General features: G+C 43.0%; 2 protein-coding genes across 2 annotated transcripts in view; one reads left to right on the plus strand and one right to left on the minus strand.

The window, feature by feature from the left end:
- HIRA (histone cell cycle regulator) overlaps positions 1–23,533 on the minus strand; it is a 378,609-nt gene that overhangs the window by 156,415 nt on the left and 198,661 nt on the right. The gene's annotated exons all lie outside the window — the stretch shown is intronic.
- The window catches only part of LOC310666847 (septin-2), a 63,750-nt gene continuing 62,771 nt past the window's right edge, over positions 22,555–23,533 (plus strand). The window contains exon 1 of the mRNA XM_083418350.1: positions 22,555–22,685. The gene's annotated coding sequence lies outside the window, so the exon portion shown is untranslated. The remainder of the gene's footprint in view (positions 22,686–23,533) is intronic.

The following is a 23,533-nucleotide window of genomic DNA, read 5'->3' on the forward strand; positions in this document are numbered from 1 at the left end:
AATAAAAATTATTATTAAAAAAAACAACTAAATCCACGCATGACTCATGGGGACACAGACCCAACCAAAGGATGCTCTTTCCACACATTCCGCTTCCTTGCTATCAGTCCTGACATGTCATGCTAGAGGTCAATACAGTAGTCATTTCCTGATTGCCACAAAAGACGCCTCTGTGGTTACATGGGCACCCTCTTTGACCATTCATTTCCTTTTTAGGAATATTTATTTCTTCGCCTGTGTGCACATGACATTTTATTCCAGGAGCAGTGGAGACTGAGTACTTACTTTCCCCCTACATAACACACACACACACACAGTGGAAAATTTAAAGTTAGATTGTGTTAAGATAAATTTCAGAACAAAAAATTGAGTAAGATGGAAAGGATTTGCTGAAATAGCTAATTGAACTAGAATACAAAAAAAGGGAGGTGTGAGGAGGTCGATGAAACTAGTAAAGGAAAGGTAAAGATATGGAAATATTGGATGCGTTTTTAGATTTGTTTTGTTTCTCTTGTTGTTTCGATGTATTGTTTCATCTGTTTTTTTAATATTTTTTTTATTATTTTTGATGTATTGCTTGTTAAATTCTTTATTGTTCCCCCCCTCTTTTTTACTTTTTCTTTTTCTGTAACTATTAAATTTTAATAAATATTATTTAAAACACACACACACACACACACACACAAATTAGACACATTGTTGTTGTTGTGTGTGTCCCTGAAAAAGGCTTCTTGTGAATTTGGTTTCGTTCCAAAAAGAAAAGCTTGTTCCAGGTTGACTCTGCATTGCTCCCACAGCACATCCCTTTGAATACAGATGTCGGCAGTCCTGGCAATGGTGTCTTTGTGGACCCACAGCTGCCCAATGACATTACGGGTGGGTGTTCCTCACAACTGCAATCACCACTCCCTTTTTCATTCACCTGGACCAGGGGTCAGCAAACTTTTTCTTTTCTTTTTTTTATAATATTTTTATTGAGACTTTTACATAGAAAAAAAGAGAAAAAAGAAAATACAAAAATACAAAAAGAAAAAGAAAAACAGATAAAAACAGTTCCATTTTCATAATATTTCTTGCATTTGCTTATTTCCCAGACTTCCCCACACCTCCCCTCACTGTATTCCAGTTCAAATGTTTAATCAGCAAATCCCTTCCCTCTATCTTATCTTAATCTTTATCTTAATATCTTAATGTATTAAACCTTTAGTTCTGCATCTTTTACCCTTCAAATTTTCCATACTCCTTCACCGCATTATTACTAATAACCTTTTAACCTCCATCCGATGTCATCCTAACATTCATTAATTTTATAATATTTCTGTAAATAATCTTTAAATTTATTCCAATCTTCTTCCACCGTCTCTTCTCCCTGGTCTCTAATTCTGCCAGTCATTTTTGCCAGTTCCATGTAGTCCATCACCTTCATCTGCCATTCTTCCAGAGTGGGTAGTTATTGTGTCTTCCAATACTGCGCGATGAATGTTCTTGCTGCTGTTGTAGCATACATAAAGAAAGTTCTGTCCTCCTTTAACACCAATTGGCCGACCAAGCCCAGGAGAAAGGCCTCTGGTTTCTTCGGGAAGGTGTATTTAAACACCTTTTTCATTTCATTATAGATCATTTCCCAGAAGGTCTTAATCCTTGGGCACGTCCACCAAAGGTGAAAGAATGTGCCTTCCATTTCTTTACATTTCCAGCATTTATTATCGGGCAAATGATAGATTTTTGCTAGCTTGACTGGGGTCATGTACCACCTGTATATCATTATCATAATATTCTCTCTTAAGGCATTACATGCCGTAAATTTCATACCAGTATGGTATGGGTCAGCAAACTTTTTCAGCAGGGGGCCGTCCACTGTCCCTCAGACCTTGTGGGGGGCCAGACTATATTTTTTTGGGGAGAAATGATTCAGGACCACCACAAGCCCTGGTGGCTTCTTACCTGTGTCTTGTGAGTGGCAGGGGCTGGCAGCAGCAGCGGCGGGATGATGAGCGGCACACGAAAGGGCTCCGGAGAGAGGCTGCTTAAAATGGCCGCCGCTCGAGCGCTGCTGCTGCTGCTGCTGCTGGCACCAACAAAGCCCAGCCCCCTTCCTCCTCTAGGCAGGAGAGGAGAAGCCAGGAGGAGGGAGGGAGGAGACGCCACCGCTGTGGGAGGGAGAGAGAGAGAGAGAGAAGGAAAGAACGTGTGCACTGGTGATCCATGCCGCAATTCCCAGACCGTCTGCGGACCGGATCCAGAAGGCAATTGGGCCTGATCCAGCCTTTGGGCCTTAGCTTGCCTACCCATGTGCAGGGAGAAAAAGGTGTGGATCACCTCCTCCAAGGGAGAGTTTTCATTAATTTTTTAAAAATTTATTTATTATTAATGTTGCAATACATATATTAAAAGGGGCACGGGTGGCGCTGTGGGTTAAACCACAGAGCCTAGGACTTGCTGATCAGAAGGTCAGAGGTTCGGATCCCCGCAGCGGGGTGAGCTCCCGTTGCTCAGTCCCTGCTCCTGCCAACCTAGCAGTTCGAAAGCACAAAGTGCAAGTAGATAAATAGGTACCACTGCGGTGGAAAGGTAAACGGTGTTTTTGTGCGCTGCTCTGGTTCACCAGAAGCGGCTTAGTCATGCTGGCCACATGACCCAGAAGCTGTATGCCAGCTCCCTCGGCCAATAAAGCAAGATGAGCGCCGCAACCCCAGAGTCGGCCACGACTGGACCTAATGGTCAGGGGTCCCTTTACCTTTACATATATTAAATCTTTACATAATGATACATATACATTATATTCTTAAATTCACATTTTCACATTTCATTATGTACCAGCATTTATCCATTTCTTACCCTGTGTCTTCCCTCCACCCATGCATGACTTCCTTGTTATTATTTTATAACTTTATTATTGAGATTGTCTTTTTGTATCTTAATAATTAAACATTCAGTCTTATATATCTGCTTAGCTTAACTTTGTGAAATCAGTCTATACATATCAATAAATTCTTGTTGGAGCATGTTTTGGTCATGTATTTTTCTACACATTTCCATTCCTATTTGAGATTTTGATTAGACTGCATTCTAATTGTTGCCGTCATTTTTGCTAATTCAATCATTTTGAAAAATGATGTTGCCAACCTTTCAGTGTTGGTATTTCTTCCGAGGGTCTTCAAATACATCTCAAATAACCACACCCACCCTTCTGGGTGGCAGGATCTAGAATCAATCTAGATTGAAAGCAGCTTCTTGAAGATGAGCAGGAAAGATTCCAGTTGGATAAGAAGAAGAAGAAGAAGAGTTTGGATTTGATATCCCGCTTTATCACTACCCGAAGGAGTCTCAAAGCGGCTAACATTCTCCTTTCCCTTCCTCCCACACAACAAACACTCTGTGAGGTGAGTGGGGCTGAGAGACTTCAAAGAAGTGTGACTGGCCCAAGGTCACCCAGTAGCTGCAAAGCTACATTTTTGTGCTACAAGTAGGTTAGTGTGTCTGCAGTAGGCTTGCCATATTTAAAAAAGTGAGAATCCGGACACAAAGTTGTTTTGGCAACTACCTAAATTGTATCGAAACTTATTCATGTATGTGACTACAGCGCCAGGAGTGTTACTTGCCCCAAAATGGAAAGAACAAGTCCCAGCAAAGGAAGAATGGATACAAAAACTTATGGAATATGCAGAAATGGCGAAACTTACCGGAAGAATAAGAAATCAAGATAACAAACTTTTTATAAAAGAATGGAAATGGCTTATTGAATATTTACAGATGAATTGTAAACAGATAAAAACAGTAGCAGGGTGAGAACCTGCAGTTTCATAAGAGTATATATTTAAAGTAGATAATTAAATGAGCAAATTAAATGAATTTGGATATGCAGAAGATATTAAAAAATAAATTTAAGGAACTGCACAAACAAGGGGAAGGAAGTCAAACTTTGAAATGTGAAATTGATTGTAAAACTAATGAAATGTATAAACTTGAAAAGTATAAATAAGAACTTTAAAAAAAGGGGGGGAAAATAATTTTTGCTATATTTATACTGAAAACCTTACTTTTTCAACAAGCCTTTTAAGTGGAGAGCTTTACCCAAAAAACACTGGACCTATTTTAAATTATGTTTATCTAACAGATTGTTTTTTTTAAGTCTTTGTATTGCTTTTTTTACACCTGGAATAGGGTTGTTTTTTCTTTTTCTGTTTCTACAGTTTTGTTTTATGAATGTATCTGTTTAATTTGCATTATAATTGTAGATCTTCTCATTGTAACTTTCCCTGGAATCCTATGGTAAAGGATGGGATAAGAAATGGAATGAAACAAGTAGATAAAACGTCAGTGGCTGTCTGAAAAAAAAAGACAACTGGAGATTACGTATGTCACTGAATTGCCTCTATTGCAAATGCTTTGGGTTCCTTGTTTTGGTCCGAACCCCTGACTTGCTTGTGGTGAAAGTGTCTCATGGCCTGGTCTACTGATCATTAGCCACACAAAGAGGAAACTGGTCTGATGCTCTGAGCAGGCAGAAAACAATTTCAGAGGAAATATTTTAGCAGCTAGTCAGAGATGTAGGCTTGTTCCCCCCCCCCCAAAGCATTAAGAAGAAGAAGAACGAGAAGAGTTTGGATTTGATATCCCGCTTTATCACTCCCTTTAAGGAGTCTCAAAGCGGCTAACAATCTCCTTTCCCTTCCTCCCCCACAACAAACACTCTGTGAGGTGAGTGGGGCTGAGAGACTTCATTTTTTTTAATAAGATATTTATTAAAGTTTTCAATATATTACAAAAATTAGAAAAAAGAAAAAAAGAAAAAAAGAAAAAGAAAATACAAAATAGGAACAGTTAAAAACAAATCAGTGTTTCCATGTCTTATCTTTCATTTACTTGTTTCCCTGACCTCCCCACATCTCCCTTTCTTGCATTCCAGTTCAATTGGTTAATTCAGCAAATCCTTTCCCTCTTTAATTTTATCCTATCTTTTATCTTAATATAACTTTAAGTTATCACCTGTTAACAATCCCATTTTTTCATATTCCTTAACATTGCTGCTAAAAAATCCCACTTAACTTCAATCCAGCATCATTCTAACATTCATTAATTTTACAGTGTTTCTGTAAATAGTCTTTAAATTTCTTCCAATCTTCTTCCACTGACTCTTCTCCCTGGTCTTGGATTCTGCCGGTCATTTCCGCCAATTCCATATAGTCCATCACCTTCATCTGCCATTCTTCCAGAGTGGGTAATTCTTGTGTCTTCCAATACTTCGCGATAAGTATTCTTGCTGCCGTTGTAGCATACATAAAGAAAGTTCTATCCTTCTTTAACACCAATTGGCCAACCATGCCCAGGAGAAATGCCTCTGGTTTCTTCAGAAAGGTATATTTAAATACCTTTTTCATTTCATTGTAAATCATCTCCCAGAAAGCCTTAATCCTTGGGCACGTCCACCAAAGGTGAAAAAATGTGCCTTCAATTTCTTTACATTTCCAACATTTATTATCGGGCAAATGGTAGATTTTTGCTAGCTTGACTGGTGTCATGTACCACCTGTATATCATTTTCATAATATTCTCTCTTAAGGCATTACATGCCGTGAATTTCATACCTGTGGTCCATAACTGTTCCCAGTCAGCCATCATTATGTTATGTCCAACGTCTTGTACCCATTTAATCATAGCAGATTTTACTGTTTCATCCTGAGTATTCCATTTCAACAGCAAGTTATACATTTTTGACAAAGTCTTAGTTTTGGGATCTAACAATTCTGTTTCCAATTTTTATTTTTCCTGAGAGACTTCAAAGAAGTGTGACTAGCCCAAGGTCACCCAGCAGCTGCATGTGGAGAAGTAGGGAAGTGAACCCGGTTCACCAGATTATGAGTCTACCGCTCTTTACCACTACACCACACTGGCTCATAATGTCAGCACCATCAGAGGTGTCCACTCAACCACATGTGCCCATTTGGCCGCTTCTGTTGGCAGATAACACCCGTTCTGCTTGTTTGTTTGTTGTAAACTTGATTGTTTAGTTTGGCAGCACCTGCACTTCGGAACTCCCTGCCCATTGAGACCAAGCAGGCACCTTCACTGTAATCTTTTTGGCATCTGTTAAACACATTCTTGTTTAGACAGGCTTGTTTAGACAGGCCTACAGTGGAAGGAAGGTGGGCATGGCAGAAGAAGAAGAAGAAGAGGAGGAGTTTGGATTTTATATCCTGCTTTATCACTACCTGAAGGAGTCTCAAAGCGGCTCACAATCTCCTTTCCCTTCCTCCCCCACAACAAGCACTCTGTGAGGTGAGTGGGGCTGAGAGACTTCAGAGAAGTGTGACTGGCGGAAGGTCACCCAGCAGCTGCATGTGGAGGAGCGGGGAATCGAACCCGGTTCACCAGATTACGAGGCCACCGCTCTTAACCACTACACCACGCTGGTTCCTATGAAGCATCATCCTAGGTGCAAACAGAACATGCAGGAATTGTTCTCCCTTCAAGCCCTTGAACTTCATGCTGGATAACCAGCCTCATATAAGGAACATGATTAAGCATGTCCAAAGTCCGTTTGGGCGGATTAATTCGGCCCGCCGGTTGGTTTAATCCGGCCCCTGTGGCAGTTTACTTCCTGGGGTAAAATCCTAAAAATAGCTCACAACGTCAATCCTAAAAAAAGGTTAACAAATCTGGTTGGCCCTCTGGTCGGCCCTCATGGCCCTTCACTTCTTCAAATCTGGCCCTCTTTGAAAAAAATGTGGACACCACTAAAGAAAGGGCTAATGCTGTTATGATTTGGTGGGGTGTGAGACGTCGTAAATTCCTGGGTCCACAAAAATAATTGATCATTGAGAATGGCAGAGTTGTTATGCAAATACAGTGGTACCTCGGGTTACATATGCTTCAGGTTACATACGCTTCAGGTTACAGACTCCGCTAACTTGGATCTTGGCCTATACATATATATATATATATATATATATATATATATATGCATATATACAGTGGTGCCCCGCAAGACGAATGCCTCGAAAGACGAAAAACTCGCAAGACGAAAGATTTTTCGTTTTCTGAGTTGCTTCGCAAGACGGATTTCCCTATGGGCTTGCTTCGCAAGACGAAACGTCTTGCGCCTTTTTTTTTTTAACTGCCAATGCATTCCTATGGGAAACCGTCAATACACATTGGTGCTTCGCAAGACGAAAAAACTCGTAGAACGAAAAAACTCGCAGAACGAATTAATTTTGTCTTGCGAGGCACCACTGTATGTATATATGTGTCTATATACGTGTGTATATATATATATATATATTTGCTTTCGTAGATTTTCACGGGTACAGGAATGCAGGTTTTGGTGTCCTCGGGTGTCTTCCCGTGTAAAAGTCTTCCCGTGTAAAACAATTCACTATGGAAATAGAAGCCAACAACCAACTTCCCTTCCTTGACGTCCTAATCTACAAAAAACCTGATGGCTCCCTAGGACACACTATCTACCGGAAAAAAACACACACCAACCGCTACTTACATGCACAATCACACCACCACCCTGCACAAATAAACTCCGTAGCCAAGACTCTCATCTCCAGAACCAAACGCCTGGCTGACGAAGACCACTTGACAACTGAGTTACAGAATCTCTCAAATGTGTTAATTGCCAATGGATACCAGCAAAACAGGGTTACGAAGCTAATCCAAAAAGAAACACCCCCCAAAAACCAAGACACAGAAGAAAACAATGGCATAGCCCTCCTTCCTTATATCAAGGGCACTACAGATAAAATTAGCAAAATCCTCCATAAACACAATATCAAAACAGCCTTTTGCACCAACCAAAAAATAGCCAATATCCTCAGAAACCCCAAGGATAAAATTCAGTTGGAAAACCAAGGGGTCTATGAAATACCCTGCAAAGTCTGCCCAGCCACGTACATTGGACAAACAAACAGACGAATAAATGCACGGATCGCAGAACACAAGAATGCCGTCAAAAAAGAAGAAAAAACTTCCTCTCTTTTCCAACACATGAAAGAAACAGGACACGAAATTAATTTTGCAGATTCCAAATTGCTCTTTAACATGGAACATCACCACAAGAGAATAATCATGGAAGCCATCGAGATAGAGAAACACCCTCACAACATGAACAAGCGTGACGACACATCCCGCTTGCCAGACATCTGGAAATTAGCCCTCCCCACAAAATCTGACACCAGATCCAGAGGCACACAGAACGCCATCACCAATCAACCACACCAGACCCAAACCCAGACCCTCTCCACAGATAAATTACAGACACCATCCAGTAGCCAAACCAGGGTGGCACCTCCGGATGCTGCACCCCCCTGCAATCCCTACACAGATCTGGCTGGCACAGGCCACAAAACCACAGCTCGCCCCTATACACGAAGCCAAGCCAGAGCACAACCAAGTGCTGTACAGCCATCTTCTCAGAAAAACTCTTCACAAAGTTCAAGAGTTCAAGACACGAAGGCTTTAGCAACTAATCCACACCTAATGACCCACCTAAGTGGGATTCAGGAAATCACTCAAGAAATCACTCAAGATATCCCTCAAGTAATTAAGGAACAAAAGAAGAAAAGGCACACTAGCCTGGGAACCTCCTCTCTGCCCAGAACATTGGAGGCTATACACCACACCTCCTCAACAGTATTTATAGGAACTCAAACACTGAGATCCTGCTCTGTTCCAGTAACAAGAAGCCGAAAGCACCAGCCTGAAGATGACGAGTGAGACCTCGTCGAAACGTCGCCTAGACACCCCAACTTTTACACGGGAAGACACCCGAGGACACCAAAACCTGCATATATATATATATATATATATGCTTTCGTAGATTTTCACGGGTACAGGAATGCAGGTTTTGGTGTCCTCGGGTGTCTTCCCGTGTAAAAGTTGGGGTGTCTAGGCGACGTTTCGACGAGGTCTCACTCGTCATCTTCAGGCTGGTGCTTTCGGCTTCTTGTTACTGGAACAGAGCAGGATCTCAGTGTTTGAGTTCCTATAAATACTGTTGAGGAGGTGTGGTGTATAGCCTCCAATGTTCTGGGCAGAGAGGAGGTTCCCAGGCTAGTGTGCCTTTTCTTCTTTGTTCCTTAATTACTTGAGGGATATCTTGAGTGATTTCTTGAGTGATTTCCTGAATCCTACTTAGGTGGGTCATTAGGTGTGGATTAGTTGCTAAAGCCTTCGTGTCTTGAACTCTTGAACTTTGTGAAGAGTTTTTCTGAGAAGATGGCTGTACTGCACTTGGTTGTGCTCTGGCTTGGCTTCGTGTATAGGGGCGAGCTGTGGTTTTGTGGCCTGTGCCAGCCAGATCTGTGTAGGGATTGCAGGGGGGTGCAGCATCCGGAGGTGCCACCCTGGTTTGGCTACTGGATGGTGTCTGTAATTTATCTGTGGAGAGGGTCTGGGTTTGGGTCTGGTGTGGTTGATTGGTGATGGCGTTCTGTGTGCCTCTGGATCTGGTGTCAGATTTTGTGGGGAGGGCTAATTTCCAGATGTCTGGCAAGCGGGATGTGTCGTCACGCTTGTTCATGTTGTGAGGGTGTTTCTCTATCTCGATGGCTTCCATGATTATTCTCTTGTGGTGATGTTCCATGTTGAAGAGCAATTTGGAATCTGCAAAATTAATTTCGTGTCCTGTTTCTTTCATGTGTTGGAAAAGAGAGGAAGTTTTTTCTTCTTTTTTGACGGCATTCTTGTGTTCTGCGATCCGTGCATTTATTCGTCTGTTTGTTTGTCCAATGTACGTGGCTGGGCAGACTTTGCAGGGTATTTCATAGACCCCTTGGTTTTCCAACTGAATTTTATCCTTGGGGTTTCTGAGGATATTGGCTATTTTTTGGTTGGTGCAAAAGGCTGTTTTGATATTGTGTTTATGGAGGATTTTGCTAATTTTATCTGTAGTGCCCTTGATATAAGGAAGGAGGGCTATGCCATTGTTTTCTTCTGTGTCTTGGTTTTTGGGGGGTGTTTCTTTTTGGATTAGCTTCGTAACCCTGTTTTGCTGGTATCCATTGGCAATTAACACATTTGAGAGATTCTGTAACTCAGTTGTCAAGTGGTCTTCGTCAGCCAGGCGTTTGGTTCTGGAGATGAGAGTCTTGGCTACGGAGTTTATTTGTGCAGGGTGGTGGTGTGATTGTGCATGTAAGTAGCGGTTGGTGTGTGTTTTTTTCCGGTAGATAGTGTGTCCTAGGGAGCCATCAGGTTTTTTGTAGATTAGGACGTCAAGGAAGGGAAGTTGGTTGTTGGCTTCTATTTCCATAGTGAATTGTATTTTGGGGTGTAGGCTGTTGAGATGTGTGAGGAAGCTATCCAGTTTTTCCTTCCCGTGTGGCCAAATTACAAAGGTGTCGTCAACATATCTGAGCCAAAGTTTGGGTTTGTGTTCTGACTTGTCTAAAGCATTGGTTTCAAAGTGTTCCATGTACAGGTTAGCGATGACCGGTGAGAGGGGTGATCCCATAGGTGCTCCTTCTATCTGTTTGTATCTTTGTCCATTGTGGATGAAGTACGTGTTGGTTAGGCAGTGGTTGGTCAGGTCCAAGATGTATTCGGGGGGATTGTATTTGTTTTGAATGGCTGTCAAGGCTTCATTAATGGGCACTTGTGTGAAGAGAGATACAACATCGAAGCTCACAAGTAGGTCATTGGGTTGTAGGTTTTGCTTCTTTATTGTTTCTATGAACTGGAAGGAGTTTGGAACGTGTGAAGAGATGGATTCTGCATAGGGCTGAAGTTGCTTGGCGAGAAATTTAGCGAGATTTTGTAGAGGTGAGCCTATGGAGCTGACTATTGGTCTGAGTGGTGTTCCTTCTTTGTGTATCTTGGGGAGGCCGTAGAGTTTGGGGCATCTGGATGATTTTTCTCTGGGGATGATTCTTAGCTGGATTTCTTCACTGATAGGAGAGGTTTTTATTTTGGATTTGGTGGTTTTTTCCAGATAGGTGGTGGGATCTGTTTTTATAGGTTGGTAGGTAGGGTCTTGGAGTAGATTTGATAGTTTTGCTTGGTAGTCCGATGTGTTCATCACAACAGTGGCATTACCTTTGTCTGCTGGGAGAATGATTATGTTGTTGTCTTTCCTCAGGTTGGTGAGTGCTTTCTGTTCTTCTTTGTGTAAATTGCTTCTGGGTGGTTTGCTGGAGCAGAGGATGTTGGTGACTTCAAGTCTGATTTTATTGGCTTCATCTGGATTGATTTTGGTTAGGCTAGCTTCGACTCCGCATATGATGTTTTCCGTGGGGATGCGTCTCGGGGCGACTGCAAAGTTGAAACCTTTGGAGAGTACTTTGGTTTCAGTTGAGGTGAGGATCCTGTCTGATATGTTATGTACTGTTTGTTTCATGGGTTGTTGTGGAGGGTGGCTGGGCTTCTGGCGTTTCTCTAGTTTGTGGAGTTTGTTGGTGTGTGTGTCTGTCTTGTGTGAGGTCTCCGTTTCAGCTCTCCAGACGGCTAGTTGTTTGCATTTGTCCCAGAGTGCAGGGTGGATTTTGTTACAGAGTTTGAGGTGAAGAGTGAGTAGATCTTTGTTGGTTTGGTTTAGTAGGTATCTTTTCTTGTGTAGTTCGTTTCTGATTAGAGATAGTTCAGTTCGTTTCAGGATCCTTTCGGTAGCTGGGGTTTTAGAGTGGAATTTGAGTTGGAAGCATGTGGGAATTAAGTTGTTGTCTCGGCAGTTGCGTAGGAACAAGAGATCACATAAGATGGTGGCTCTTCGGATTTCTAGTTTCTCGTAGGTTCTTGTCAGCTGGAAGGTTTCCTCCCCGTAGAGGTGAGATATTTGCTTTCGTAGATTTTCACGGGTACAGGAATGCAGGTTTTGGTGTCCTCGGGTGTCTTCCCGTGTAAAAGTTGGGGTGTCTAGGCGACGTTTCGACGAGGTCTCACTCGTCATCTTCAGGCTGGTGCTTTCGGCTTCTTGTTACTGGAACAGAGCAGGATCTCAGTGTTTGAGTTCCTATAAATACTGTTGAGGAGGTGTGGTGTATAGCCTCCAATGTTCTGGGCAGAGAGGAGGTTCCCAGGCTAGTGTGCCTTTTCTTCTTTTGTTCCTTAATTACTTGAGGGATATCTTGAGTGATTTCTTGAGTGATTTCCTGAATCCTACTTAGGTGGGTCATTAGGTGTGGATTAGTTGCTAAAGCCTTCGTGTCTTGAACTCTTGAACTTTGTGAAGAGTTTTTCTGAGAAGATGGCTGTACTGCACTTGGTTGTGCTCTGGCTTGGCTTCGTGTATAGGGGCGAGCTGTGGTTTTGTGGCCTGTGCCAGCCAGATCTGTGTAGGGATTGCAGGGGGGTGCAGCATCCGGAGGTGCCACCCTGGTTTGGCTACTGGATGGTGTCTGTAATTTATCTGTGGAGAGGGTCTGGGTTTGGGTCTGGTGTGGTTGATTGGTGATGGCGTTCTGTGTGCCTCTGGATCTGGTGTCAGATTTTGTGGGGAGGGCTAATTTCCAGATGTCTGGCAAGCGGGATGTGTCGTCACGCTTGTTCATGTTGTGAGGGTGTTTCTCTATCTCGATGGCTTCCATGATTATTCTCTTGTGGTGATGTTCCATGTTGAAGAGCAATTTGGAATCTGCAAAATTAATTTCGTGTCCTGTTTCTTTCATGTGTTGGAAAAGAGAGGAAGTTTTTTCTTCTTTTTTGACGGCATTCTTGTGTTCTGCGATCCGTGCATTTATTCGTCTGTTTGTTTGTCCAATGTACGTGGCTGGGCAGACTTTGCAGGGTATTTCATAGACCCCTTGGTTTTCCAACTGAATTTTATCCTTGGGGTTTCTGAGGATATTGGCTATTTTTTGGTTGGTGCAAAAGGCTGTTTTGATATTGTGTTTATGGAGGATTTTGCTAATTTTATCTGTAGTGCCCTTGATATAAGGAAGGAGGGCTATGCCATTGTTTTCTTCTGTGTCTTGGTTTTTGGGGGGTGTTTCTTTTTGGATTAGCTTCGTAACCCTGTTTTGCTGGTATCCATTGGCAATTAACACATTTGAGAGATTCTGTAACTCAGTTGTCAAGTGGTCTTCGTCAGCCAGGCGTTTGGTTCTGGAGATGAGAGTCTTGGCTACGGAGTTTATTTGTGCAGGGTGGTGGTGTGATTGTGCATGTAAGTAGCGGTTGGTGTGTGTTTTTTTCCGGTAGATAGTGTGTCCTAGGGAGCCATCAGGTTTTTTGTAGATTAGGACGTCAAGGAAGGGAAGTTGGTTGTTGGCTTCTATTTCCATAGTGAATTGTATTTTGGGGTGTAGGCTGTTGAGATGTGTGAGGAAGCTATCCAGTTTTTCCTTCCCGTGTGGCCAAATTACAAAGGTGTCGTCAACATATCTGAGCCAAAGTTTGGGTTTGTGTTCTGACTTGTCTAAAGCATTGGTTTCAAAGTGTTCCATGTACAGGTTAGCGATGACCGGTGAGAGGGGTGATCCCATATATATATATATATATATATATATATATATATAATCACCAACACACATGGTGAAACCCACGCTGGCTGTGTATAAAACATACATATAAAACAATATGTATTCAATAATACTGGGAACTGTAGTGGGAACTATGGGTGCTGGGAATTATAGCTCTGCATGGGGCAAACTGCAATGCACAGGGATTCTTTTGCAAGGGGTGGGTGTCATAAATGTCCTTTCAAGTTTCTTTAAATGTCTGCAGCCACTTTCCAAACCCAGACTTCTTAAAAATCACCTAGATGTGAGACCTACAGCAAAATGCTGCAGCCCACCTCTTCAGGATTTCAGCTGGTCTGCCAGTCATGCCCTCCTCTAGGACATTCCGTTCCATTCCTTCTCTTCTTTTCCAATGACAGTAAAAGTTCTGTGGTCACTCTAAGAACGCTCCGTTCTAAAAGAAATTCTTTTTGGGGGGTGGCCCACGCAAGATTGTTAAAAACTACTTCTACCAACCTGGGATTCTCCCCCGTGCATTCTGATCTGTTTCCCGTCACATCTGTTTTGGGCTCCGGTCCAGCTGGCACTCTCCACCTGAGCTTAGTATTTTCGGGATGAGGGAGGGATGTTCTGCTCTGGGCTAGCGGCAGGAAAGTCTCCGGCAGGCACAAGTGTGTGATGTCACCGGTGTTCCCGCAGCTCGGAGAACAAAGCTTCCAGTGGCAGAATGTATGCTGGGAGCGTCAAGTTGGCTGGGAATGAAACTTCAGAGAGCAGCACAAGGAAAATGTGGTGCCAGGGTACCGCAGCCAGGAAGGCTGAAGGAAAGAGACGGAGGAGATCTGAAGAAAAGCAACATGCATGAAGGATGAACCAATGAATTCAGGGGTGTTTCTCCTGCTGCCTGGAGGGTTACAGTCTGAGATCACCTGCTGAGGCTGTCCTCCTTTGTGCCTTCTCCTCAAGAGGTGCGGAGGGTGGCAACATGAGAACAGGGCCTTCTCTGCAGTGGCTCCCTGCCTGGGGAGAGTATTCCACAGGGAAGTTCATTACATACCTTTAGGCGTCAGGCAAAAATGTTCCTTTTTAACCAGGCCTTTGGTTTATCTGTTTGACATCCTATACCCTTTTAAAATGTGGATCTTTTCTCGGGGGAGGGTGTTATTGGGTCATTGTTTTTATATTGATTATATATGTTGTGATATTTTCTGTGAACCGGCCTGAGACCTTCGGGTATAGTGTGGTATATAAACTCAATTAATAATAATAATAATAATAATAATAATAATAATAATACAGTGGTACCTCGGGTTACATATGCTTCAGGTTACAGACTCCGCTAACCCAGAAATATTACCTCAGGTTAAGAACTTTGCTTCAGGATGAGAACAGAAATCGTGCTCTGGCAGTGTGGCGGCAGCAGAAGGACCCATTAGCTAAAGTGGTGCTTCAGGTTAAGAACAGTTTCAGGTCAAGAACGGACCTCTGGAACGAATTAAGTACTTAACCCGAGGTACCACTGTAGTAATAATAATAATAATAATAATAATAATAATAATAATAATAATAAATACAGTCCTACTATTCCTGTTTTAAGAGTTCAAAGTGTTTCACGTCCATTAGGAACTCAGCTACATTAGTCAAAAAACCACGGTTTGAATGCATTATAAACTTGCAACACCAGATGGCGCTGTAGAGCATAAAACTTTTATACAGAATTTTACATAGGGTTTTTTTCTTTTGTTATAATGATGTAATTTCTGACTTATTTATAGTCCCTCCACCCCCTACCCCTGTGTGTAGATTCACCCTAGGTCTGTAATTTTTAGGATTACTATAAAGCAAGCCAGCATTTTCCTTGTCTTCACAGCATCACATACATTAGTTCTTTAATCTTTAGGGCAATTATAAAGTAAGCCAGAGTTCTCATTGTCTTTGCAGCACAAATGGGTACGTCATATCCTTACAGGCCCCTCCAGATGTCCTTTTGATTGTGGCTTCATTATGAGTAGCATAGTAGTAGTATTTATTAAATTTGTACACTACCCTAAAGAGGTAAAACAACCAAATAAGTCTACGAGTAGGAATTGATATATAAGCAAAAGTAATTACAAACCGGAATAATGAATAGAATAACAACGGGTGGTAATTTTTTGTTTGAGGATATGCAGCATAAAAAGGAAAAATAGGAAGCTGGGGTGGGGTGGGGTGGGAAGTCTAAAGGGAATAAATGAAGGAAAATATGTAGAATATGTATGTATGTATTGAAACTCTGGAAAATAATAATAATAATAATACTAAAAAACTTTGAAAAATGGAGGAAAAGGGGCACTGCCCTTCATCCGCAGATCTCACAACATAAAAGTGCAATATAAAAGCACAAAATACATGATAACTACTACAACAAAACCCCAAACCAACAACCCTCTCCATGATTTGTGCTCATTATCCTGCTCTCAGTACTGCTTGTTCCTCCAAAATATTTGGAGTGGCCACAATTTTTTGCTCACAGTTAGTGCATATCTCATCATTTTCTGCTGAAATCTCCTGACTTTTAATACCATAAATTCACAATCCTGTCCCCTATGTTGTTTAACATCTACAGTGGTACCCCTTTAAAATGTGGGTTTTTTTTGGGGGGGGTATTGGATTACTGTAATGGAAGATAAAGCTATCAAGAGCTACTAGCCACAATGGCTATGTTTTGTCTCCACTGCCAGAGGCCAGGAATCTGTATAAGTAGGAGAAGTTTAGAAAACCAGGGCTCCTAACCTTTCTTCATTTTTCCCCCAGACAGCATTAAGGTTTCATGAGTTTCTTTTTTTTTTCTGCCAGACTCTTTGTCAGCATTCCTCTTCCCTTACTTTCACTTCTTCTTTCAGGTTCACATGAATGGATAATGTGATTCTGAAGAACTGTAATAGCAACAAGAGCTGCTCAAGTTCCTCAATTTTGCACTTAAAAATAGATATTTATTGAAATAAATCGAGCACATAAAACACAATAAGAATAATAGAAATACAACTGCAAAAGAGCAGTGTTTAACATTTGACATTTTATTATGTTTTTATACTCTGCTGTAAGCCAGATAATAAATAATAATAATAATAATAATAATAATAATCAGGTAGTTAATAGTATTTAAGACCATTTGGAAAGCCAAGTTTCACATTGTATTGTGGAGTCTTGTATGTATTTATTGTATATGAGATAAGGTCCCACCAAACACATATTTTTCAGGGTCCTCTGAACCTATGGCAATATGTACTTTTTAAGCTAATGCTAAACACCACATCTTTAGTACCGAACTGAGAGCCACAAGTCCTGTAAGGTTTTCCATTTTGGGGCAATGGAGATTCTGGCAGCTTGATAGGCCTGATGGGAAGTGTTGTCCAACAATGTCTGAATGGCCATTGGTTCCCCATCTGTGCTGGTCCCGTGGGATCACCGTGAGGCGAGGTCCGAGTCCAGTCCGAGGTCGAGGGTGCAGTATGGAGGCAGTCCAACAAAGCTGAAGCTGGGTCCAAGGCAGAGAGTTTGGTGAGGTCAGGAGCTCCAGCAGGACAGGGTGTAGACAGGAACTGACTACCAACAATGTTGCTCCCACAACTTGGGACTGGGGCTGGTTGGCTTTTATCTGCCCCGAAGCATAGGGTGACCCCAGTCCACAGGTGACTCGCCTCTCCTGGCCTGGAGGCGAGCACTCCTCCTGCGGGAACTTAGTTCCCTCCGCCTCTCTGCCCTGAGCCTCTGCAGCTCATGAGAGGCTGGAGGGTTACCGGACCCAGAGGCAACCTCAGCTTCCCCTGACAGGGCTGAGAGTGGAGCACCTGCAGGCAATGGGTCCTCCATCACCCCAGGAGCCAGAGCAGACTCAGCTGGTGCCTGCACCTGAGGATCCAGCACAGGTGAGGACCCTTCAGGCTCAGGCCCCAGCCCCGGCTCAGTTGGTTCTGGAGGCAGGGACTCCTGTGCAGGCTGGGATTCCTCAGGTTCAGTCTCCAAGTCCGAATCCCAGACCATCACACCGTCCCAGGTTTACAACAATGGCCACTTGTGCACCTCTGCATCACAAAGAGGACACTGATTTGCATACAATTTGCATATGCTAACTTATATCTCCAAATGCAAATTTAGGAACAGTCCCTGTAATATACGGTAAATATAATGCAATACATACGACTAAAGTAGGGAAGACTGACCAAGTGATTTGTCCAGTGGCGTAGCGTGGGGGATGCAGGGGGGCCCGGCCGCACCGGGCGCAACATCTGGGGGGGCACGCTCACACTCGCAGCTCTCTGCCCCTACCTGGCTCACTCTCTCTCTCTCACTGCAGTGCTGGCTGTGCGAATCCGATCCGAGCCGCTGGGTCGCCGCCCACTGTGGAGGGGAGGGTGCCAGGCGTGCGGTGCGGTGCGGAGAGAGAGAGAGGGACTATCTGGGGGAAGGACAGTGCAGCGGGGGGGGGGCGCAAATTACTTGCCTTGCCCCGGGTGCTGACAACCCACGCTACGCCACTGGATTTGTCTGCTTGTTCAGTTTGCTGATGGGCAACTTTAAGTCTCATCCTTCTTTGTCTTTGTTATATTTAAACTGGACTTGAACCAGATGACCCTTTAAACATAAGACTTTCCTATATAAAGTTGGACACATGGCCATTGGGATGGTGTGCAACAATAATAATTTCATCATATCTTAAGACACTGGACTAGGGTTCTTCAACCTTGGCTCCCCAGATGTTGATGGACTACAACTCCCATCATTCCTGGACACTGACCAAGCTGGATGATGAAATTTGTAGTCCAAAATCTGGAGAACCAACACTGAAGAACACTGTTGTGGATAATGTCTTGGATTTCTCCAGGTCCCCAATTCTAGTTTTAGGCACATCAACAATATTGGTGACAGTACAATCTGATTTTTGCAACAGCAAGGTCAATATGAGTTCTGTAACTGTGTGTCAATATAAGCAAACTACATTTAAAAACAAACAAACATGAAAATCCCACATTCTCTCTCACACTCTGATGTATCTGCATCATCTATTTTTTTTTAGGAGTGAACTGTGTTATCTTTCCACTGTTGTTATATAAGGAAGAGAAAAATATTGCTTCCAGCAAAGGAATCCATGTGCAAAGGTGAAGCTACCCTGATTTTCCTTAATTATTTTGATTACACTGCAGAGCAGGGCTGTTCCCGGCAGAGGCGATTAAGCTATTTATGATCTCAAGGTTATGGGTATCCAGAGATCTTTTTTTCTCTCTCTCGGCCTCATTAGTGCCATTTTCTTGAGATGTTTTTTAATTAGCATCCTGGAAAGGTGATTTTCGTCTATGAAAAGCAACAGCCATTCTTTGTGCAAGTTTGACATGTTACTAAAAAAATCTGTGTCTCCGGGTGAGTTTGTTTATAATTAGGGAAGTTTCTGCTCTTTCAAAATAAATGAGCTGTTAGGGCTAAACTAGAAGTGACATTTGTCACGTAGTTGTCCTGCCTCCTTTTCAACATGCACAGTAAGAAAGAGTTCATAGAATCGGAGAAATGTAGAGGTGGAAGTTAAAGGTAAAGGTACCCCTGCCCGTACGGGCCAGTCTTGACAGACTCTAGGGTTGTGCACCCATCTCACTCAAAGAGGCCGGGGGCCAGCGCTGTCCGAAGACACTTCCGGGTCACGTGGCCAGCGTGACATCGCTGCTCTGGCGAGCCAGAGCCGCACACGGAAACGCCGTTTACCTTCCCGCTAGTAAGCGGTCCCTATTTATCTACTTGCACCCGAGAGTGCTTTTGAACTGCTAGGTTGGCAGGCGCTGGGACCAAACAGCGGGAGCGCACCCCGCCGCGGGGATTCGAACCGCCGACCTTTCGATCGGCAAGCCCTAGGCGCTGAGGCTTTAAAATCAGAGGTGGAAGGGACCCTCAAATGCCAACTAGTCCAACCCCCTGCAATCCAGGAATCACAACTCTTCCTTGGCAATCCCTCATAGCCGAGTAAGATTGTCTTCCATAAACACGGTTTTAACAATGAGTCCATAAGTGACTGTGGAGACCACTTCTGGATCCACACGTCCTTCCACAGTGGGGACATTGGTTTCCGAGTGGGAGTTGATCACGATGTGGATTTGCCAAGCGTGCCTTCCTCTTAGCACGTTTCTCCCTTGCGTCCTGAGTTCGAGTGTCCCATGACACCTTCGGAAAAGGCTGTTCTTCAGTTGACGTTCTCGCAGGCAAGGGTTTCCCAATTGTTGGTGTTTATATTACATTTTTAAAAATTTGCCCTGAGACAGTCTTTAAACCTCTTTTGTTGACCACCAGAATTACGCTTTCCATTTTTAAGTTCGGAATAGAGTACAGTGGTACCTCGGGTTAAGAACTTAATTCGTTCTGGAGGTCCATTCTTAACCAGAAACTGTTCTTAACCTGAAGAACCACTTTAGCTAATGGGGCCTCCTGCTGCTGCCACACCGCCGGAGCACGATTTCTGTTCTCATCCTGAAGGAAAGTTCTTAACCCAAGGTACTATCTCTGGGTTAGCGGAGTCTGCAACCTGAAGTGTCTGTAACCTGAAGCATCTGTAACCCGAGGTACCACTGTAGTTGCTTTGGAAGAAGATAATCAGGCATCCGCACAACATGTTCAGTCCAACTAAGTTGATGTTGAAGAATCATTGCTTCATCACTAAAGCATACCTGGCAAATGGCCACCCAACGTTTGCTTAAAAACTTCCAATGTAGGAGTGTCCTGCAGGCAACTTTACACTAAGCATCCCCAGGGATGGCCAGGAGCAAGGGAGTTTGTGCAAACTAACCCAGACCTTACTGCTGAGTACCTCTATCTTCTTCTGGACCAGCTGGTGCTGTGGGCTGTAGGTCTCGTGGTCTGTCAGCGACATCACCTCCACCTCCATGTTGAACACACAGCCGATGTTCTTGATGTCTTCCTCTCCAGGGCATCACACTTCCCCAGGAACTCCATGGAGCCAGACAGCTTGGACTCGAAGACCAGGGGGTGGTCCTCCAGGACAGAGTTGAACTGCTCTGATGGGGGCCCTGGCATAAAGCTCAGTAGCATGTAGAATAGCTGCCCCATGTGCTTGCTCTAGGGCTGAGGGAGCTTCTTGCTCTCCACCTGCACTACAATTCTCAGAGTGTTTTAACAGTTAACATACCCTCCAACATTTCTCCAATGAGAATAGAGGCGTCCCATTCCATAATGATGATTTTACTACTACTACTACTAATAATTTATTATTTATACCACACCCATCTGACTGGGTTTCCCCAGCCACTCTGGGCGGCTTCCAACATTATATATACAGTGGTACCTTGGTTCTCAAATGCCTTGGTACTCAAACAACTTGGAACCCAAACACTGCAAACCTGGAAGTGTTTGAGAACTTTTTTCGGAAGCCAAACGTGCTCTGTTTTGAGTGTCACACTTCAGTTTTGAGTGTTAAGCTGAGGTCTGTCTGTTTTTGCTATTAATTTTGCGTTTTTGTTTTTGTGGCTCTTTTTTTGTGTGACTGTGTGGTAGCCAGTTCAGCTACTGATTGACTGTGTGACTGCAGTACATTGTTTATTGCTTTCATGTTATGGAACAGTGATCTTGTTAGATAGTAAAAGTCATGTTAGATTGCTGTTTTTGGGGTTGTTTTTAAAAGTCTGGAACGGATTAATCCATTTTGAGTTACTTTCTATGGGAAAGCACGCCTTGGTTTTGAAACAGACTTCCGGAACGGATTATGTTCGAAAACCAAGGTACCCCTGTATATATAACATTATATATTGATGCTATTTATTGATTTTCTTTTGCAATATGGCCATTTATTCGTTACACAAATGATAATGGTCTTAAAACACAAACTCTTCAGAGCATCGTTGCTAGTGCGAACAGCACGGTCTGAACTGCAGACATTATTATTATTGCCGTCTATGACAGATAAGACGATTTCTGTGCTGCTGTCCCCAGGACTTCACATGCTTGACGTTTGGAGAATCTGTACAGATTGATTTAAGCATAAAACAAAAGAAAAAAACCAGTTACCTTAATGTATATATAACCTGATACCTAATGAGGAGTGGGGGCAGAGAGATTAGAGATGTTATTGCTATATGCTTGTCACACAAAAGCCAGTGAAATTTATTTTAAGAATAAAATATAATAATAATTGCAACAATATATTATATGCATATACACACTGTATATATATATATAGAGAGAGAACACATAATATATTGTTGCAATTGTTGTACACACACACACACACACACACACACACACACATTTCCAGGATTTGAAACGAGGACGTGGACGAGGAAAGACGATTAAACCTGAAGGTGATGGACTACATGGAACTGGCAGAAATGACCAGCAGAATCAGGGATCAGGGAGAAGAGATGGCGGAAGAAGACTGGAAGAAATTTAAAGATTATTTACAGAAATATTATAAGATTAATGAATGTTAGAACGACATCAGATTGAATCTAAAAGGTTATTAGTAAAAAAGTTGTAAAATTAAAAGATTTAATATTTTAAGATATTAAGGAGATTAAGTTATATCAAGATATCAAAATTAAGACAGATAAATTAAGATAGAGGGTAGGGATTTGCTGATTAAATATATGATTTGGAATACAGTGAAGGGAGGTGTGGGGAAGTCGGAGAATTAAGTAAATGAAAGAAATATTATGAAGATGAAATTGTTTTTATTATTGCTTTTTCTTGTTGATGTTTTTTGTTGTTGTTTTGTGTTTTTGTAACTTGTTTCTTTTGTTTTGTTTTGTCTTACTTTTTGTGTAAAAATCTAATAAAATATTTATTAAAAAGAAAGAAAGAAAGAAAGAGGATTAAACCCCCAGCAGATGCCTCTTCCCTCCCCATCATAGCTGTCAACGTTTCCCTTTTTTTAAGGGAACTTCCCTTATTCCGAATAGGATTCCTCGCAAGAAAAGGGGAAAGTTGACAGCTCTGCTCCCCATCCCTGTCAAGGGCAAGAAAAGAATCACTTCAGCGGAATCTGAGAGTTGGGAGGGGGAAGGTAACAAAAAAAGAGAGCGGGAGAGACACTCTAGGACTTCCTCCTCGACTGCTCCCTCCGTCTCTTCCCCAGGCGACGGCAGCCAGGCAGACACAGAGAGCGCAGGGCTAGAGCGGACCGCCGAGGCTTGTGGGATGCGGGCGGAGCTTCAGGACGCGGAAGTCTCCCCCGCCTCCTCCCCTCCCCCAGCGCCGTCTCTTACTCCGGGCCTGGCTGCCGACTGCGGTGCCTGAGGAGGTTTTTTTGGACGAGGTAAGGGGCGTAGCGGCGGCGGCGGCTGCTCCGGCTTCCCGAGTCGGAGGCCTCCCTCCCTCCTTCCCCACAGCCCAGTCTAGGGAAGGGGACTGAGGGGAAGGAAGACCGGCTGACTGACTTGACAGCCGCCCCTGGAGTGTGTGGGGGGGGGGGAGAAGAGTGAGGGGTCGGCGTCCCTCAGCTTCCTCCACTGGGGCGTTGCAGGAGGTGCCCCCCTTTTCCTAAGGGCCGAGGTCCCTTTGCCTGCCCCCCAATAAAATATTTGAGCGCCCCCCCCAGTGAATGAGCGCTGCCATTCAAATGGCGTCTCTGTGCGTTCTCCAAGTGACCCCCCCTAATATTTTGTTTTTAGTTGGCACCCCTGGTGCACCCGCTGAGGAGGAAGGGCTGCTGTGGTTGGCATCCATCCGGGAATAAAAGGGTGCCCAGTTATGGGGGTGCGGGGGGGGGTGAGCAGAGAAAGGGCTGTGGGCCACTGCAAGAACACTTTGCATGAAGGCCAGGGTGGAGAAAAATCAATGATTGTTTTTTAAAAATAAAAAAAAATCGGATTTTTAAAAATTAAAATCGGTTTTTTTAAAAAAGATTTAAATCGGAATTTTTGAAATAAAATGCTTTTGGAGGAAAAATCTTTCTAAAGACAGTTTTCTGTTTAAGTTACATTATAGTCCAAAGGCTATTCATCAGGAAATAAGGATTTGTTTTAAGTTTTTGATGTGTGCTAAAACTCAGGGTTTTTTTAAATTGTTTAACCACATCAGTTAACAAACATGGATACATATGCTATAATGTTACTGTTTTAGTTAAATAAATTGTTTAAATTGTTATTTTTCTCCTTCCAATAA

This window comes from Podarcis tiliguerta (genome assembly GCF_965153285.1).
Source record: "Podarcis tiliguerta genome assembly, chromosome: 16".
Classification (NCBI taxonomy): domain Eukaryota; kingdom Metazoa; phylum Chordata; class Lepidosauria; order Squamata; family Lacertidae; genus Podarcis; species Podarcis tiliguerta.